The following is a 22,013-nucleotide window of genomic DNA, read 5'->3' on the forward strand; positions in this document are numbered from 1 at the left end:
TCCGCCGGAAAAGCTAATTATACGTCAAGTTATCTAACTTGACGATAACCAAGGTCGTCGTGATATATTTTTTCCGGCGATTTAAGTTCGTTGCAAATAACTATATTCCTAGCGAAAAAGATGATCGTTGAAATAAAAAAACCAGCGAAAAATTGTACATTTGCGATGATAATTATCCGCAGGAATTGATTACAGTGACGAAAATAAAAACTCGCTGGCAGAATGCCGGCATCATTTGCGGCGATAAATTGAATATTTACAACAACATCTTTCGTTGCGTTTATTGTTTTGCGGCGATTGTATTGCTTGTGTTCAACAACATTTTCGGCAATTTTTGTTTTTATTGTGGCGGCATTTAATCGCCAGAAAAATATCTTTATATCAACGAACTTTTTGAATCACCAAAATTGATTAAAAACGGCTTTAGGATATCGTCGAACATGTAGCGATTAAAAATCGCCATAATTGATCAATTATAGCGAATTTTGATGGTAATTGCGACGATTTGGAGCACTGGAAAAGGCATGATTTCTTGTAGTGGGATGTAAAGATTTTAGTATAGGAACTTGAGGAGTTTAAGGATGATCATGTGGATATTTAAGTTTCAGATTCTAAAAACCTTATGATTGATTTTATTTGGATTTGAGGTTTTAGATTTGGCTGATGTTAAGAATTGAATTCGGAACTTTGAGGTTTTAGATTCTAGTGATGTACGTGTGTATTAAGTGATGTCGGACTTACATAGTTATCTGATATATATATATATATGTATATGTGTTTATATGCATATTTTTTATTTATCTTATTAATTTATTGTATTTACCGGATATCTTCATTTTTATTATTTTAGAACGTTTCACCAAGTTTAAACTTTTAGGATGGCTGCTCGTCGTTGAGTTTGAACCCTTGAAGATTTGAACGAAAACGACAACGATGGGGGTTGCACGTTTGAACAATTTAATCGAACACATCCTCCCATCTTTGATGGAAGAGGCGATGCGAACGCAGCGGAAGATTGGATACAGGACATTGAAGAAATATTTAGTGTTTTGGAGTGCACCGATCAGCAAAACGTTCGGTTCGCAGCTTTCAAACTAACTAGAGAAGCGAAGAGATGGTGGAATTTTGAAAAAGTTATTAGGGAAGCTGAGGGGACTGGGGTAATTGTGCGGGCTCAATTCAAGCATAATTTCTTTGATTGATTTTTCCCTAAAGCTGATAGGGAAGCTAGAGCTCGAGAGTTCACCAACTTGGTGCAAGGGACCATGACTGTGCGCTAGTATGCTGCAAGGTTTGCAGAATTATCACGCTTCGCCGCATACTTGATTCCTGATGAGGAGAAAAAGACTAGGAAGTTTGAGAAAGGTTTGAACTACAGGATTTATGAACGGGTGATGGTCCTACAGATTTAGAATTTTTCAGAATTAGTACACAAGGCGATGCTAGTTGAGCAGAATCTCAAGAGGGGTGCTGAATTGCAAGAACAGAGGAAGAGAGCTGCTCCACAAGGATTCCCTAGTTCGGATCAAGGGCAATGGAAAAAAAGAAATGAGGGGAGCAGTTCAAGTCAGAGACAGATACAGGGAAATCATATCTCTAACCCCTATAAGTTTAGTAACCGCATTCACCATGGGGAGTGCAGAAAGGAAGTGGGATCATGTTTCAAATGCAGTAAGGATGGGCATTTCATTAGAGAATGTCCATTGCTTGCGGAAAACAACAGAAGGCCCAACCCACCTCAAAACTTTAGTCATGAATTTTAAACTCTCAACATGAAAAGTTTTATGAAAATCTTACGTTTACTATGTTTACGTTGTGATAGATTTCTTACTGAGTCTTCGACTCATTTTAGTTTGTTTTCATGTTTTTAACCACCCAGGTGAGGATGATGAATACGAGCAGGCAAGCCAGGAGTAGAAGGAGCAGTTATTTTTTTAGTTCAGACCTTCTAGAATAAAGTTTCTTTGAAGACATAAATTTTTTCAGATTATTAATTTATTATTTTTTGAAGATAGTTTTTATTAGACAGTTTTTCTACAAAATAAACCCTAATTTCAGTTATTAAATATGAGATCTCTTGCCGGGTTTATTTTATGAAAAACACGTGACACACCTACCCTATGGAATGGGGTGTTACAGATATAGGCTTCAAGTTGGGGGTAAAACAACTTCGTGAGCTCCTTCTTCGGGAACCCACAACAAACCTACATACCTTGGAATGGAAGTCTATTTGGGCTAGTGAAGTTGCCTTTCATTTTTGTGACTCCCTTGGTCAGGCCGAGATGCCTTATGCTTTTTGTCGCCCATCTTGTCGCCTGCTTAGCTTGGAGCTTTCTCATTCCCCTCGGGATTTGCTTTTGATTTTTTTTAAGCCTTGTAAATGTCTGAATTTCGAAAGCCATTTTTTTTTATTGGACTTTTGTAAGCCATTTTTTAGGCTTTTAAACTTTGTTTGTTGGCTGTGAAGTATTCATTGCTGCTTCTGCATCATGATATCAACCCAAGCTATTCATACCTTATGTATTAGCCTTATGTTGTTCTCGATTGTGAGCTTTACATCACCCATCGGTTGGAGTTTATCTTGACCTCCTTTAGCCCTTTAGGGCTAGCAGGAGAGTTCTTCGATCATGTCGCTTGATGGCGAGAAGGTGTAAACAAGAGAATTCCTCGACCATTTTAGGCTTGCGGGAGAGTTCCTCTACCACGTCACCTTCTAGCGTGAAGGTGTTAACGGGAGAGTTCCTCGACTGTTTTAACCCTTAAGTTTTTAGCCTCATGGGAGAGTTCCTCGACCATATCACCTTTTGGCGTGAAGATGTTAACGGGAGATTTTCTCGCCTGTTTTAACCTTTAAGTTTTTAGGCTCGTGGGAGAGTTCCTCGACCACGTTGCCTTTTGGCATGAAGGTATTAACGGGAGATTTCCTCGACGATTTTAACCTTTAAGTTTTTAGGCTCGTGGGAGAGTTCCTCGACCACGTCGCCTTTTCCTTTTTCCTTCTTTTTTTTTTCTTCAAGTCTTGGATACTTATTGAAAAGCCAAAAGGAACAAAACAAAAGAAACGGTGGACAAAACGTGCTGGCATTTATTGAAAATGACATTCATTTGTAAATCAACAAATGAAATAAAAGAAAGCTACTTATCTTTCCTTTAAACGAAGTACTTTCGTAGCTGCTCTACGTTCTATGGGTGAGGTAGCTGGCGTCCTGCGGCATCCTTGAGGTGGTAAGTCCCCGGCTTGTGGCTTGCCACTATAACGTAAGGTCCCTTCCACCAAGGGCCTAATTTTCCATTTCTCCCTAGGTCAGGCTGGTTTCCTTCAGCACTAAGTCGCTTGCTTTGAATGACCTGGGCCTCACTCGTTTGTTGAAGTATTGCTCCACTTTTCTCTTAGAAGCTGCAACTTTGACTTTTGTATCTGCCCTTATCTCCCCTAATAGTTCTAGGCTTTCTTCTAACCCTACTACATTTGCTTCTGGATTAAAATTTCTTCTTCTTCTATAGCTTGGTAACCTGACATCTACTAGTGCCATCGCCTCACTCCCATTGGCTAGGGCAAAAGTTGTTTGGCCTGTTGAGGTTTTGCTGTTGTTATGTAAGCCCACAAAATTTTTGGGAGCTCGTTGACCCATTGCACTTTTATGTTGCCTATCTTCTTTTTCAGTATTCCCCTGTTGGTTTTATTAATTGTTTCAACTTGTCTGTTTGCCTGGGGATGGCCTGGGGAAGTGTACTTGACCTTGATTCCTAGCTCTGCACACCATTGATGATAACGTTCAGAGTCGAATTGTCTCCCGTTATCAGAAATGATACAATAAGGTATCCTGAACCTGCATACCACTTCCTTCCATAGGAACTTTGTCATGCTTTGAGCAGTTATTGTAGCCATCGCCTCAGCTTCTGCTCACTTTGTAAAGTAGTTGACAGCAAAGATAATGAATTTGGTTCCTCCTTTGCTAGGGGGCATAGGGCCTACCAAGTCTACTCTCGATTGGGCAAACGGCCATGGGGATGTTATGGATTGCAACTCTTCAGGGGGTGCAACTGGGATTGGTGCATGAATATGGCACTGAACACATTTTTTCGCGAACTCCTTCGCATCTTTGAGTGTGTTTTGCCAATAGTACCCTGCCCTTACAATCTTTGCGGCAAGTGATCGTCCTCCTGAGTGACTCCCGCAAATCCCTTCATGCACTTCATTCATCATGTATTTAGCCTCTTCCTCTGTCACGCATCACAAAAACAAATTTGAGAAACCCCGCCTATAAAGTACTTCGTCAATTATGGTAAACATGGTCGCTTTAAATTTCTCGCCTCTTCCCAGATGAGGGAAGTTCACTTGTCTCCAAAAACTTTTTTATATCATTAGCCCATCCTGGTGTGTTCTCCCCGATGTGCAAACTTTCCTCTCCTACCGCTGGCCTAGCCATTGCTCGTAAATCAACCTTCCATGGTAGTGTTTCTTCTTGCTTTGCTAAGGCCGCGCATGCCAATCGGTCAGCCTTGGAATTGTCTCCACGAGGTATCTTCTTGATTTGAAAGTACTATAAATCTTTGCTTTGTTCCTGTACATGGTGAAGGTATTTTATTTGCTTGGATCCCCTCGCCAAATATTCCCCTGTGATTTGCCTGACTACCACTTGTGAATTGGCTTTCATCTCGACTTCCTCGCCTCCTAATACCCTCGTGATCGCCAAACCGGCAAGTACTGCTTCATACTCAGCTTCATTGTTTGTCACTTTGAACTCCAATCGTACTGCGTGGTATGACTCTTTCCCCTCACTTGTTACTATGTACACCCCGACTCCTCCACCTGCTCGGCAAGCTAACACATCTACATACACTTGCCATGGATTCTTCTTAGGTGGTTTTTGGACTTCTTTAAAATTGGAAAACTCTGCTACAAAATCAGCTAGTATATGCCCTTTCATAGCACTTTTTGGTATGTAGTTGATGTCGTACTAACTTAGTTTAGTTGACCATTTGACCGACCGTCTTGAAGTGTCTGGTTTCTGCAACACCTTTTGTAGAGGTGATAAAGTGATTATCTTTATTGGCTGGGCTTAGAAATAAGGTCGTAATCGCCTTGTTGCTACTACCATAGTGAAGGCGACCAACTCCACCTTTGGATACATGGTCTCTGCTCCTCTCAACGCCCTACTTATGTAATACACAGGCTTTTGCTCCATCGCTTCCTCTCCTACCAATGCAGCAAATACTACATCTGGAGTTACTGCTAAGTACAATGACAGTGGCTATCCTGGCTTGGTGTGACTGAGCAATGGTGGCTTAACTAGATACTCTTTTAACTGAGTAAATGCTTCTTGCATTTGGCATCCCACTCTCGTGCTTTCTTAAGTACTTGAAAGAAAGGAAAGCATTTATCCGTTGGTCAGGATACAAACCTGTTCAGAGCTGCAATCTTGCCTGCCAGTTTTTGTACTTCGTTCAAGTTTGTGGGCGACTTCATCTCCATTATTGCTTTGAGTTTCTCGGGATTTGCTTCGATTCCTCTCTCTGACACCATAAAACAGAGGAAATTTCCCGATTGCACTCTGAATGCACATTTCGTTGGGTTGAGCTTCATTTGGTACTGACATAAAACCTGAAAAGCCTCCCTAAGGTCTTTTATGTGCTGGTCAAGCTCCCTGCTTTTTACTAGTAGATCATCAACGTACACCTCCATGCTTCTCCTGATCTGGTTTTTAAACATTTTGTTTACCAACCTTTGGTAGGTTGCCCCAGCATTCTTCAAGCTGAAAGGCATCACCTTATAGCAATATAGTCCCCAGTCAGTTATAAAAGTGGTTTTCTCTTGATCAGTCTTTTTCATCTTGATTTGATTGTATCCCGAGTAGGAATCCATAAAACTTAACATTTTATGCCCCACCATTGCATCTACTATCAAATCTATCCTTGGTAATGGAAAACTATCTTTCGAGCAACACTTGTTGAAGTTGGTAAAATCCACACACATTCGCCACTTCCCGTTGGACTTTTTTACCAACACCTCGTTAGACAGCCACTCAGGATAATGTGCTTCTTTGATGAATCTAGCTGCGATTGCTTCGTACTTCTCGATACTAAAGTTTCTCTTTTTTTGTTTTCCTAGGCTTACCTCTGGGTCTACGTTCAGCTCATGTTCGATGACTTCCTCGCCTATCCCTGACATATCTTTATGACTCCATGCAAATACATCTTTATGGACTAGAAGGAAGTCTATTAGTTGTTGTCTCTCTTCTTGTGTCAACTTTGTTCCGATCTTTACATGGCTTTCGGGATGATTCTACCGAAGGGTGACCAGCTCTAGAGGTTCATCTACCTCCTCATGCTTCAAGGTTTCTTAATCTCTAGTCTCTAACTCTGTCGCCATTACTTGTGGTCCCAACGGGAGGACCACCTGTTCTTCAGAATGCAAGAAACTGACCTCTGCTTGCCCTTGTCTGAGTTCCTACATATAACATTCTCTGGCCAAGACTTGTTCACTGCGCACTTCGCCTATTCCTCTTGGTCCATGTACCTCACCTGTTGGAAACTTTATTTTTAGATGATAGGTCGAGGTAATGGCCTTTAACGCATTTCATGTGAGTCGCCCAATGATGGCATTATATGCCGACTGAGTTCTTACTACTAAAAACTCAATCATCACCATAGCGACATAAGGGTCTGTGCCTACAGATATTGGCAATGTAATGGACCTCATTAGTTGCACTGCATCTCCAGTGAACCCCTTTAACGTGGTTGGTGATGGTTTCAACTGTTCTACGTCGATTCTCATTTTGCTGAAAGTGTCCCAAAACAAAATATCTGCCGAACTTCCATTGTTAATTAATATCCTCATGGTGGTAAAATTTGCTACCAACATTGTTACCACCAAAGCATCATCATGGGGATATACAACCCCTCGGCAATCTTCCTCTTCAAAAGATATTGTGGGGGATACTTGTACTCGAGGCTGTTTGATGGGACTCTCTGCATTGTATACTTCTTCATATCTTGCCCACCTTGCATAGGCCTTTCTTCCTGAGGAAGTTGGACCACCTCCTGCATATCCACCAACGATAGTGTGTAACTCGCCTAGAGGTGGGTTTCTCCGATTATCATATGCTCTTGTTCTTCGGTTCCTAGGTTCATTTGACCTCCTCTCCCTTTTTGGTGATCTAGGGTTCTTACTTCTTTGCCTTTGATGCTCATTCTTTCGTTTATTTGTTCGCCATGGAGGGGTGATGTTCTAGGCGATCAACTGTTCCAACTCGCCACTGTTCTTCATTTTCTCTACTTTTTGTTTCAAGTTGTAGCATCATCGGTTTTGTGTCCCCTTTTTTTGTGATAAGTACAATACTTTTTAGTTTGCCGGTTCTTCTTCCTTTGCTTTTTCTGAATAGTTTACATAACCGCCACTATGCCTTCTTATATTGTCAACTCGCCTTGACTCCTGTCTTTCCTCTATCCTCTATCCTCCGTTTGACCTCCATCTCGGTCTTTCCTCTATCCTCCTTTTTGTTCCCATTCACTCCTTTTTGGCTGGGTGGTTAGGGCGATCAAGGTGTCTTCAACATTAACAAAATCGCCAGCCTTGTCCATGAACTCTCATAAGGTGGAAGGGGTTTTTCGGGCTAGCTTAGCCATAAAAGGGCTCCTTGGCCAAACACCTCCCAATAGTGCTACTAGCATGATTTTCTCATCTTGGTCATCGGTCGTCATCTTTTCTTTATTGAAGCGTGTAAAATACGCTTTCAAACTTTCATCATCCTTTTGTTTGACAGTCAACAAGTATGCAGCGGGTCTTCTACGCTTTCTGCTTGCCATGAATTGGGTCAAGAACTGTCAGCCCAACTCTTCGAAACTTTCTATGGAGTTTGGCTGCAATGCACCAAACCATCCTCTCGCTGATCCCTTTAGAGTCAAAGGGAAAGCTCTACAAGCAATTTATCCCGGGAACCCATGAAGCGTCATATGGGCTTTGAAAGTCTCAAGGTGCTCCATGGGATCTTTCGAGCCATCGTATAGGTCCATTGACGGGACTTTAAATTTCACAGGCAAGGGCATCGTCATGATTTTCGTAGAAAATAGTAGATTTGTGCTGGACAGCAACTGATCAACTGAAGAAGATATTCCTATCTTCTTGGCCATCTCTTCATATTTGTCCATCAAGCTACGTAAGTCATGGTGCAATTTCTTCGCTTCCTCGTTCTCTTGATGGCCTTTTCCTGTACTATTTGCCTCCATCTCTACTCTCTACCCTATCAGTCTGATTGGGTGTCGCATCATCGCCTGACGGCCCATTTCGTGACTTAAAAGTCTCATTTTCCTTACGCAAGGAATCCACCTCCGTGGTAAGCTTCTTTATCATTTCTTCCATTTCCGCAATCTTCTCCTCCATGCTTTGTGAAGTTTCTCCCTAATCTCTAGTTGCATGAGACCAAGTAGTGATGGGCATGTGAAAAGCACGCAAGGTGTGAGACTTAAAAATCTCATAGACGGCGCCAACTGTTATGGACGTGTTTCATCGCCACCACCTCATATTCACCTGCAACGAAAGTGTGAAAAGTGCGGGGCTCCGAGGGAACACCTTTGATGCCTAAGTCAGTAATTTGAAGATAATAATAATAATAACAATAATTCGATCCTTTTTACTTACCTGGGTTTTTCCTTTATATAGACCTTCATGAGCTATCTTTGTTCCCTCATGGATAGTGGTTATCCTTTATTCAAATTCAAATTTAGAGATGAGGATTCATCTCTTAGCAAATTTGAATAATAGCCTCCTTTATCTATTGCCATTGACTGGATAGCTATCCCATCGATATTAGCTTATCTGGTCATTATTGGCCATGGGCTGGTTTCCTTTGTACTGGGCCAGACTCCTTGGTTATGATATGGACTTTGGTCGTGGGTAAGGGCCCAAGTCCATCTTAGGGGTTAACCGGTCGAGATGTCCCCTCCACTATGAAAGTCCATTTTCATTTGTGGTATATGCTCAATACTTTTGTCTATGTTGTGTAATCTGTGTAATCTGTGGAATGTGGATCAATTGGTAACTACTTCGTTTAGAATTTGTTTGTGGATAAATGTTTCTGAAAAGCTTGCATCTTTCTGTCTTTTTACAGAAATAGAAAACACTCCCGATCTATTTGGTGGAAAAAGAATGAAACAAATGTATTGGTTTAATTTACCTTGAGTTACTGAAGCTTATGTGAAAGTGTTAATTTGCTGGTTGCCTGATCAAATTGTGCTAAAACAATTGCTGGTGGGTTTGCTTGGGGGGTTTTTGGCTCAGGTGGTAGAGAGGAAGTTATTATCAGGTTTGCTCTTGGGTTTGAAATATGTTTATCACAACAATGACGTGCTTATTTTTGGTCAAAAGGGAAAAAGGTTTCTTTAGTTTTGAGGTACTTCATCTGTGCATTCAACCAGAGTTTTTGTGCTTTTAAACAGTGGGTTTTACACAAGGCTTTATCAAGATGTGTCCAAATTATATCCGCTTCAACATTCCATGGACCTTTTGATTTCTCTTTCATTCCTTACATTGTTAAAAATGATTGTGGACCTCTTACATGAAAATGACTAGTGGATCGAATGCTCCAATATCAATAAGATTGATTCCATGAACATCTTAGAAATTCATGGTCAGGAATATGCTTCAATAAGAAATATAGACTTATCCATTTAGCATCATCGTATAAGGAAACACTCTCAGGTATTGTGCCTCATAGGTGTTCAAGGTTGGGAAAATAATATGATCAACAAGTGGAGATCACCAATCATGTAGTTTTAGCCTTTGTGCAATTTCGTTTATAATTTTTCAAAATAGAAAGGGGGAAAAGAGACAGTTGCTTAGCCTTTTATCAATACAATGTATAATGAAGACGTTGATGTCCCAATCATCAACAAGTAAGCAATACTAAAACACTTAGATGTCTTGATCATATATCTGGGGATCCAAAATAACATAATCAAGTTCGCTAGCATACATGAATACTTGTATCATCAACTATTATCATGCTTTATACAATAGCTAAAATCACCAACAAATATGAGGATGGGAATTTAAAAGATAATCCATTCTACAGAGTTGTTAACTACAAACATAATGTATCACACATCACTAATAAAATAAGACGTTCTAAATTCTTCTTAATCAATCTAATCATGAACCAATCTCCAATCAGTTTCTTGATTCTTCCCATTTCCTCTCTTTTTTCACCCTTCTCCTTGGCTTTTTTAAAAAATCACGGTAGTTCCATGTCCAGGAAGAAGAAACTGTGCAGAATTTGCTTGATAAGATCATATAACAACAAAATATCTAGAATGGCATTGATGAAGCTGGGCCTCCGATTGACAACTATGGTAATTCAATTATGTCATATTAATATAGTTGGAGGCAGGTAGGATATAAGAGGCAAAGTGATCAGCACCCCAAAGTGTCATATAATTCTGTCATGTAATCCTAGGACTTCAAATTCTGGTGAAAAGAACAAAACCATTGGGAAAGCAGCAGAATAAGAAATTCAAACTTATTCTTTGTCTTTTCGTCAATGTTAAATGTTATATAATGAAGCTTAAATATCTAGGCTACCACTTATTCTTAGAGATTGGGATTTCTAATCACTGTCTAATTTGAACAAATATTAAACCAAGTTAGGATCTCTATTGGAAGAATAGGAAATGGGAAAAAAAATCGTAAATGTTAGCATACCTGAATATTCCGCACCCTTACACATCAGCTCACAACACTCATCTACTGCCAACATACCTCAACAGAATGTACAACAAAATGCTCAACAGAATTGCTCATGACAAAAAGGCAAAAACCGTGTGATGCCACCTCAGGATTCTAAGGAAAAGGACTGTGGAAACATCTAGAATGTATTTATAAATCTGATTTGAATTACTGAGGTCTCTATAAATAGTGTACAACACGATGTTCTAAACATGAAAGGAAATACTCTTTGTAATACTCATTCTGAAATGGTATATGCCCACTGAGGCATTTCAACAAATGACTTGTCTTCATAGTGCTATACAATTTCTCTTTATGGTATCTAGAGCCGCATAGGACCTCTGTCCATTTTTTTTTTCTTTCATCATGGCTCCTCCCCCACCTCCGAAACCCTCTCTCACCAATGATGCTGCTCACCTTATCACTGTCAAACTTTCCATTGATAATTTTCCTCTTTGGAAAGCTCAACTTCTCGCCTTTCTCAAAAGCCATCAGCTCTATGGCTACGTCAATGGTTCGATTCCTCATCCTCCTCCCTCCTGCCCACAGCTCATGGCTTCTACAAGATCAAATGATCATCTCTGCACTTTACTCCTCTCTCACCGACACGATTCTCTCTCAAGTTGTTGATTGTTCAACCTCTCATGAAATTTGGACTACACTCACCAATCTATATTTGGCTCAGTCTACCGCTCACCTCATGCAAACACATTACCTATTGGATACCCTCAAGAAGGGTTCCGACTTTGTTTCTGTATACTTTCACAAAGCCAAAGCATTAGCCTCATCTCTCTCCTCTGCTGGTCATTCTCTCTCTTCCCATGAATTCATTGTTTATCTCTTGACTGGTTTGGAAGCCGACTATGAATCTGTAGTTCCTTCTATAACCACCACATCTCAGGTTTATAGTTACCTCCTAAATCATTAATCAAGGCTTGCTCATCAGACCCAAACCACTCTCTTGGTTGCGTCCTTTTCCGCTAATTCTACCCAGTTTCGCCCTTCTATAAATCCTTCCAATAGTGGTCGTGGCCATGGTTATAGCCATGGTCGAGGTGGAGCTCATAACTCTGCTCTAGGTCCTCCTAATTTCTTCTCTTCTCAAACTCAAAATAAATCAACATGTCAAATTTGTACTCGGGTCGGTCACTCTACTTTCCAGTGCTACCATCATTTCACTCATAACTATTAGCCTCCCCCACCTTCATCTCTCACATCTAATTATACCTCTGTTCCAGCCTCTTCATCTAATTATTGATTTCCTAACTCTGCCGCTACTAACCGTTTCACGGCAGATTTCTCCAACTTAAATCTGGAATCCACACCGTATACTGGACTTGATCATGTGCATATTGGCGACGGGTCTTCTCTTCCCATATAGAACATTGGCACTGGCCTTCTTCCAACACCAACTGGCAAATTCCTTCTCCGTCATTTCATTCATGTTCCATCCATTTCTAAGAATTTATTATCTGTTCGTCAGTTTTGTCTTGATAACTCTATTTTCTTTGAATTTAACTCCTCTGGTTTTCTTGTGAAGGATTTGCATACCCGAGAAGTACTTTTTCAGGGCCCTATTAAGAACAACTTGTATGTTCTTCCATCACATGATGAACTCATTTCCGGATCTACTACTTCCATTCAACATTAGGCCTTTATCGGTGAAAGGACTACTCCTCAAAATTGGCATTCCCGTTTAGGACACCCGTCTCCCCGTATCACTTCCGTTACTATCCGTCAACATAATCTTCCTACCACCTCTTCATCACATTTTCCTCTTTGTAATGCTTGTCTTCAAGCAAAGTCACACACTCTCGCTCAGCCCCTCTCTCCCTCTCGATCTACTCATGCTTTTCAACTTTTATTTTTAGATGTTTGGGGACTGGCGCCTACGCTATCCTCTAGTGGTTCTAGATTCTACTTTTCCATTGTTAATGATTTTACTAAATATATTTGGTTTTTTCCCTTTCGTGCTAAATCTGAAGTCTCTACTATTTTTTTATCTTTCGTTAAATTTGTACAAAATACCTTCTCTAAAAATATTATTGCCATTCAAATAGATTGGGGTGGAGAATTTCATCCCTTTTCTTCTCTTCTTTTTAATTTTGGCATTTCTCATCGCATTACTTGTCCTTATTCTCACGCTCAAAATGGTAGTGTAGAAAGACCTCATCATCATATTGTGGAGACTGGGCTATCTCTTCTAGCCTAGTCCTCAGCTCCATCAAAATTTTGGGTTGAGACTTTCCAAACTGCCACTTTTCTAATAAATAGGATGCCTACTCCAATTTTAAAAAATATCTCTCCCTTTCAAGCTTTATTCAACCAACAACCTGATTATAATTTTTTGCGGATCTTTGGTTGTGCTTGTTGGCCTAGTCTTCATCCGTTTAATCGTTATAAAATGGATATGCATTCTCAACTTTGTGTTTTTATTGGATATAGTTTGAATCATAAAGAATATAATTGCTTACACGTTCCTACTAGACGCATCTATGTCTCACGGGATGTTCGTTTTAATGAAACACATTTTCCTTTTTCCAACTCCAGTTCTCCCTTGCACACATGTGATTCACCATCTCACCAAACTCTTTTACATTTTTCATCCCCATCTTCAACTTCTCTTGAGCCCATTTCTCCCGAGCCCAATGTCTCTCCCTTTCCCATTACTCCAACTGCCACTCCCAATACCCATTCCTCTTCCCCGACCCATTCTCCTAGCTTGCCTTTGGCCCAAACTTCTACTCACTCTTCACCCCAGGGTACTCAATCATCCCAAACCCTACTCAAAAGCAACCCATCAGTTGCTCCTTCTCCATCGCTATCTCCTACGCCGAACTATTCAAATCTCAGCTATCCTTCTTCTATCACTACACATCCGATGCTCACAAGATCCAAAACTCATCATTCCCGTCCTCTAACTCGCATGAATGGCACTCTTCTTTGGCCCCCTTTCGAACACTTTACTTCTCTCACAGAAACCGTTTCTATTCCGGAGGAACCAACGTCTTACACAATAGTCTCTCAATATTCGACTTGGCGTGACACCATGGCAACAGAATTCGAAGCTCTTTTGCGAAATCACACCTGGGATTTAGTTCCTCCCTCTCATAGTCTTAATATCCTTGGCACCAAGTGGATTCTTAAAACCAAAAGACACTTTGATGGCACCTTAGAACGTCGAAAAGCTCAAATTGTTGCAAAAGGGTTTCACCAACAAGTTGGATTTGATTATTCTGAGACCTTTAGCCCTGTACTTAAGCTTGTCACAATTCATTTAATTCTTTCTCTTGTAGTGACTCGGAAATGGCCTCTTCATTAATTGGATGTGCAAAACACCTTCTTATATGGGGATCTAGAAGAGGATGTCTTCATGCATCAACCATCTGGGTTTTTGAATCTTGACTATCCTCATTTTGTTTGTAAACATTGAAAATCCATATATGGTTTGAAACAAGCCCCCAGGGCTTGGTTTGCTAAGTTGAGTTTTCGATTGTTAGATTTAGGTTTTCATGCTTCTACATCTAATTCTTCTCTATTTATTCTTTCTACTGCCACTGTCTTTATCTATGTCTTAGTCTATGTAGGTGATATTGTTGTTACCGCCTCTCACAAGTCTCTGATCAATGAATTTATTGCTTCTTTGCATCAATCCTTTCATGTTAAAGATCTTGGCATGTTACATTATTTTCTAGGTATTCAGGTTTGTAGAAATTCTTCTAGTTTATTCCTCTCTCAACATCGATATATTTCTGATCTCTTATATCGCACTAATATGCATCAGTCCAAACCTGTGTCAACTCCAATTGCTTCTAACACCAAACTCACTGTAGTTGATGGCCCCTCCATTTAGGACCCACACCTTTATCATAGTGTTGTTGGAAGCCTTCAATATCTCTCCTTTACTAGATCAGACATCTCATTTGTTGTTAACAAAGTATGTCAATATATGCATTATCCTCGTCTAACTCACAGGCAAGCCGTCAACCGCATTCTATGCTATCTTCGTCTCACCTCTTCCTTTGGTCTATATTTTTCTCCCACATCTTCCTTTAAAATAATGGCCTTTTCGAATGCGGATTGGGCTGGTTGCCCAAATGATTGTAAATTTATTGGGGGTTTCTGCGTTTATCTTGGTTCTCATTTAATTTCTTTGGGTTCAAAGAAACAACCCACTGTTGCAAGGTCCTCAATTGAGGCTGAATATAAGTCTGTGGCTAACACTACTTGTGAAATTCTTTGGTTACAATCCTTGTTAACAGAATTAGGAATTATCATTTCTGATATGCCCACCTTATTTTGTGATAATCTTGGTGCTACTTACTTATTTCTTAATCCTGTTATGCACTTACGTATTAAACATGTTGCCTTGGACTATCATTTTGTACGTGATTGCGTCGCTGCCAAATCACTTGTTGTCAAGTTTCTTCAAAGCAAAGACCAAATTGCTGATATCCTCACAAAGCCGCTCTCCTCAGCTCGCTTTTCTCTTCTACGATCAAGCCTTACCATCCTGGCAGTGCCGCTTGAATCGCGGGGGGATGTTAGCACACCTGAATATTATGCACCCTTGCACATCAACTCACAGCACTCATCTATTGCCAACACACCTCAACATAATGTACAACAAAATACTCAACATAATTGCTCACAATAGAAAGGCAAAAACCGTGTGATGCCACCTTAGGATTCCAAGGAAAAGGATTGTGGAAACATCTAGAATGTATTTGTAAATCTGATTTGAATTACTGAAGTCTCTATAAATAGTGTACAGCACGATGTGCTAAACATGAAAGGAAATACTCTTTGTAATACTCATTCTGAAATGGTATACGCCCATTGAGGCATTTCAACAAATGACTTACCTTCATAGTGCTATACAATTTCTCTTTAGTAAAAATAAAAATAAAAATAAATCTAGCAAAAGGAGTAATCGAGGAAAAACATACAACAAAATGAAATCGAATCTAGAGAGAGAGAGAGAGAGAGAGAGAGAGTATCTTGGCGGGATCGATGAGAATGGGAGTTTCCTATCAAATGCTAGGGTTAGGGTTCAGAAACCCATCTTGGGTCGCTACACGGAGGAGATGGAGGAGGGAGATGGTGGAGGTTAGGGTTCAGAAACCCATCTTGAGTCTCAGGAAGCTTAGGAGATGGAGGAGGGAGATGGAAGAGATTGAGAATGGACAAAGGGAATCCAAATGGAGAGGATATGGCGAAATGCACCGTTTAGATTTCCCACTTGAAATGCACCGTATTATTTTCCACATGGATCCCGTTAGTTTTTCGTGCGCTGTGTGCCCCAAGTCTCCTACATCCTTCATTTTCCTTGTAGAATACCAACGCACGTATACCAATTCTCTTTAGGATTCATAACTTTCAACATCCATGGACGGCGGGGACATCCCAAACCTTTGTAGATCAACTCAAAACTATGACGGCGTCAAGCTCCTCCTCTGGGATTCCCTTGGTCTCGACGATACAGATTAATGGTGGTCTTGCACTCATTTTTTTCTGAGAAGGAAATGGTATCCACTGAGAAGACCTTGAAGAATACTTTGGTATTAAATTTCCTCAAGGCCAACCCTCTCTTGATACCATTAAGTTGCATGTGGTGAAGCATTGGGGGCTTGCAAACACACCCACTATTGAAATTTTTGACAACCGAAATATCATAGTGATGATGAAAACTGAAGCAGACTTTGCACAGGCTTGGGCAAGGGAAACTCGTGAAATGGAGGGATTCACTTACCGTGTATTCAAGTGGTACTCAGAGTTCAATGTCACAAGGAACCCCTGCTAGCTCCAGTTTGGGTAAACTTTCCATCTCTACCTCTTCACTTCTTTGATATTCCTTATCTCCATGTGTTTTTAGGTGCGATGGAGAGATTTTTGAGAGCTGATAATCCTACTATTAATCACACTAGACCTTCATGTGTGAACGTGTGTATTGAAATGGATATTTCTAATTATCAATAATAACAACACAGATGAAGAGGCTAGCACAGCGTCCTCGACAAATAAGCCAATTATTGCACAAGCTATGGAATAGTCTAGAATACATTTACCCTTGTATACGTGTCCCATTTTGTTGGAAAGAATATTCTCATCCTTTGTGTATAAATAGGTACTATGTACTGCATATCATAGTTAAGGAAATACAAACAAAATTCTTTCACTTTTTATTCCTTCTCTGTCTTTCCATCATGGTATCAAGAGCCATGTAAGGACTCACGTCCAAGCTCATTCATGGCTGCAGAACAGACCCCCTCCAAATTCTCTCTTCATTCTCCCTCCCATTTCATCACTATCAAGTTAACCCATGAAAATTATCTTTTGTCGAAGGCGCAACTTATGCCTTACCTCAATAGTCAAAACGTTTATGGGTTCATCAATGGCACCATTAATGCCCCAACTCTGCTTGATCCCACAAAGCCAAGTTCTAAATATTTGGCTTGGAAACAGCAAGATCAAGGCATCATGACCATCCTTATTTCCTCCCTCTCCGAAAATTTAATAGCACATGTCATCGATGCCTCCACCTCACGAGAAATCTGGACCATTCTGCCGGACCTCTTTGCGTCCAAATCTCAAGCACATACCATGCAACTCTAGTATCAACTCACCACACTCAAGAAAGGTTTGGACTCTATTTCCGATTACTATCAGAAAACAAAACTGATTCATACACTTGCAGGTTCTAGTAAAACCTTAACCTCCTCTAATTTCATTACTTATGTGTTGGCTGGCCTGGGCACCAATTTTGACTCAAGTGTTACTTCAATCACTACCCGTGTTGATCCCCTCACCCCATCTCAAGTCTATAGCCACCTTCTCACCCATGAAACCAGACTTTCCCACTAGCAAACCATACTTACCTCTTCCCCTGAGTTCTTGGCTAATTTCACCACCACAAATACAACAAACTTCAGTAATAGAGACAGGGGTTCATCTCGAGGTAGAGGAGGTCACAGGGGTTGTGACCGTGGTTGTAATGGTGGTCGGTTCACTCCCTCCCACTTCACTCCAAATCATCCCTCGTGTCAAGTGTGTGGCTGACAAGGTCACACTGCCCTTCAATGCTATTATAGATTTGATCACAGCCATCAATCCCCACCTCCTCCTTCTCTATCAGCTCATTTTACCTCTGCCTATCTTTTCTCAGTGACACTGCGTCATCTGTTGATAATAATTGGTATCCTGATTCTGCAGCGACTCATCACTTTACTCACAATTTTTCTAATTTATCTCTGAATCCATTTGAGTATAAGGGAGATGAGCAAGTACGTATAGGCGATGGCAACTCTCTATCCATTAATCATGTTGGCAGCTCCATGGTTCCTTCATCATCTGGCAATCTTATTCTCTTTCAACTCTATCATGTTCCATCACTTTCAAAAAATTTAATCTCTGTTAAAAACTTTTGTGAGGATAATTTTGTCGTCTTTAAGTTTAATTCATCTTGTTTCTATGTGAAGGATTCCCGCACCAAGAAAATACTCCTCCAAGGACCTACTAGCAATGGCATGTATGTCTTACCCTCTATGCCAGTCTCTCACCAAGCTCTCACTACTTCCCGAGTCCTTCCTTTTTAGTGGCACGTATGTTTAGGACATCCGTCTATGCGACTTGTCCAGCGAATAATCTCACAACTGTCTCTACCTGTGGAGGCTTCTCCAAAAACTAGGTTATGCTCATCTTGTTGTCAAGCAAAACTCCACCAACTTCCCTATGCCTCCTCTGAGTCTCGAACCACAGCTCCTTTACAATTTATGTTTACTGATGTCTGGGGTATTGCTCCCATGTTGTTAAGGGGTGGTTTTCGTTATTACTTGTCTTTTGTTGATGACTACAGTAGATTTACATGGATGTTTCCCTTAAAATGTAAATATGATGTAGTTTAAGTCTTTTTATCTTTCAAACGACATGTTGAAACACTTCTTAATGCAAAAATTCGTGTCTTACAATCTGATTGGGGAGGCGAATTTCGATCTCTCAATACTATTTTACATTCCTTTGGCATTTCACACTGTTTATCTTGTCCATATGCTCATTCTCAAAATGGATCCGTTGAAAGGAAACACTAGCATATTGTAGAAACAGGATTAGCACTCATTGCTCATTCATCTTCACCTCAAAAAATTCATTCGACGCCTTTACCACCGTTGTTTATTTGATTAACCGACTTCCCACACATGTGCTAAATAATAAATCACCTTTTGAAATGTTGTGGAGTAAATGTCCGAACTAAAATTTTTTGAAAACTTTCGGATGTCTCTGTTGGCCCAATCTTAGACCATACAATAAACATAAAATAAATTATCGATCCCTTCCCTGTGTCTTACTTGGATATAGTCCTGATCACCATGGTTATTTTTGTTTCCATATTCCCACTTCCAGAATGTATGTGTCTCGAGATGTCTTGTTTGATGAATGTGTTTTTCCTTTTCAACGGACCATTTCCAATCCGACTTCTTCTACTCAATCAAGTTTGCCCATTTCTCTAATACGACCCACTGATATTCCTTCGTCTAATCCATCTCTAGCTCACTCACGACCTAGCACTCCAACACCTTTCATTCCTTCTACTTCTAATGCTTAAAGCCCACGGCCCACTTCTCCCAATCCATCTCTAGCTGACTCACGGTCCAACAACTCAACACTCAGCCCCTCCAATATTTCTCCAGAATCTTCCACCTCCCTCAGTCCATCCAATATTTCATCTAGGGCTCACTCGACATCTCCAGAAGCATCTTCTTCTCCATTGCGATCCTCCCATGCTCATCACATTCGAACTCGCTCCAAGTCTCACCTTCACTTCCCAAAAATTCGAACCGACGGAACAATAGCTTGGCCAAAGCCTCACGCTCATGTCACCTCGGTAACTACTCCTGATGAACCTTCCTCAGTCACTAAGGCGTCCAAGTTTCCCAATGGAGGAAAGCCATGCAAGTTGAGTTTGATGCCCTTCTCTCCAATAACACTTGGAGTTTAGTCCCTCCCACTTCCTCTCAAAACCTTGTTGGATGCAGATGGATTTTCAAAACAAAATACCTCTCTGATGGCTCGATCAAGCGACACAAAGCACGACTAGTAGCCAAAGGCTATAGTCAACTCGAGGGACTGGATTATTCAGAAACTTTTAGTCCAGTAGTGAAGCCTACGACTATCAGGTTGGTGCTTTCTATAGCAATTTCTGCTCAATGACCGATTCATCAATTAGATGTGCAAAATGCTTTTTTGCATGATTCTCTCGATGAAACTGCTTTTATGTCTCAGCCCACGGGGTTTGTTCATCCTCAGTTTCCTCATTATGTGTGTAAGCTCAACCAAGCATTATACGGCCTCAAATAGGCCCCTCGTGCCTGGTATGCATGACTGAGTAGGAAGTTGCTTGAGCTGGGTTTTGTTATTTCAAAATCTGACACTTCATTGTTCATTTATCGCCATCAATCAGTGGTTATTTATTTCCTAGTTTATGTTGATGATGTGGTTTTAACTGGATCTGATTCAAATTCCCTTACACAGCTTATTCATAAGCTTGGTATTGATTTTCTGTAACACCCCGTTCCCGGAGGTCCGGAGAGTTAACTCTTAATAACTAAAATCAATTTAAATAACACAACTATAAACTCCAGAAAAATCTCATAAAATGTTAATACACTTAATCAAACCAAAAATCTAAGTTCCTCCATGGCGACATTAAATAAATCCCCAATAACATAAATTAAAAATTCTCCAAAAACTCGAAAACATCCTCAACTCATCAAATCAAATACCTGAAAAATAAATCAGCTTACTAACTACGACTCTCAAATAAGCATTTGTACCCTCAGGCACTTATTCCACTACGATCATCACACGTTGCTAAACTTTCTACTCTTGCTCCCCAGCTGAACCATCAAAATTATCTGAAAAATATATGGAGATAAAGGGTGAGTTATCAACAACTCAGTAAGCAGAGAACATATACCAGTGTATAAACATGAGCATTTACAGAAATCAGAATGCAGAACAAAACATTTTTCATTTTCAGAGTGCGGAAGCGGAACATGTTATCAAAATATCAGAGCAAAGATTTAGAAATAATTTCATTCAAAATATTCTTTGGCATAGCATAAATGATCATCATCATCATCAGAACATCATATCAGAACAGAGGCCATGTATAACCCCCGTGGTAGGGTTGTGCATCTGCGGATAGCCAAGCAGAACCTAAAACACTCTGTCATCAAGGTGTGCCCTCAAAACAGAGACCACTACTATAACCCGTGGCAGGGCCGTATCCACTATTATTACCCGTGGTTGGGCCATATCCACTATTATAACCCGTGGTTGGGCCGTAACCACTATTGTAACCCGTGGTTGGGCCGTATGCCACTATTATCACCCATGGCAGGGCCGTAACTGAGCAGAACGGAAACAAAATCAAATTCAGAATCAGAGAGTCATGCCAAACGTTTTCAGAAATCACATCTTATCCAACAGAGTACTGAACAAAAATCTTCGGAACAGAACAAAATCATATCACAACATAATTTATGCACAAATTTCATATTCGCTCTCATTTTCAAAGTTCAGAAACAGAATGTCAAAAATAAGCTCATGTCTACACTAGTCATGACAGAAAATACTTTCTTTTTAAACAGAATCTCATGAGTAATGCAGAACAAATAACTGAGGTAGTTCAAATTTATTTTCATAACAAAATATGCATATTTTCCAAAAAGGACCTCAGTTCATTTTATTTAATGCAAAGTCTAGCATAGGAACCCCACTTACCTGAACTTCTTAACTTTTCAGAATTTTCCTCAAAATGTCGAACAATTAACAATCGTCACCTATCAAATAATCAAGTAATTCCCGTAAATTTCCAATCAACCACTTATTTCGATATTTAATCCTAAATTTCTAAAATAACCTACTTAATTCCTCAAAATCTAAAATTTCATAACCTTAAAATTTATCATCTTTTTCTAAAATCGCCACTGTCCAATTGATAACTTTGACTAAAATCATTTAAAAAAATCTAACTTATTTATTAATGAAAACAACTTATAAAGTTCAATACTAGATAATATAATTATCCCAAAATATTTTAAAGTAAACCATAACTATTATTAAATAGACTAAAACATATCTAAAATGTAAAAACAACATTACTCTAATATTATTTACTTTTAAAAAAAAACTTTACTTAATAACATAATAAAATAATTTTCTGTAATCATAATTAAATAACAGTGTACTAATACATAATAAAATATAAAAGCCCATTAATAAAACATGC

The sequence above is a fragment of the Juglans regia genome, chromosome 9 (assembly GCF_001411555.2).
Source record: "Juglans regia cultivar Chandler chromosome 9, Walnut 2.0, whole genome shotgun sequence".
Taxonomy (NCBI): Eukaryota; Viridiplantae; Streptophyta; class Magnoliopsida; order Fagales; family Juglandaceae; genus Juglans; species Juglans regia.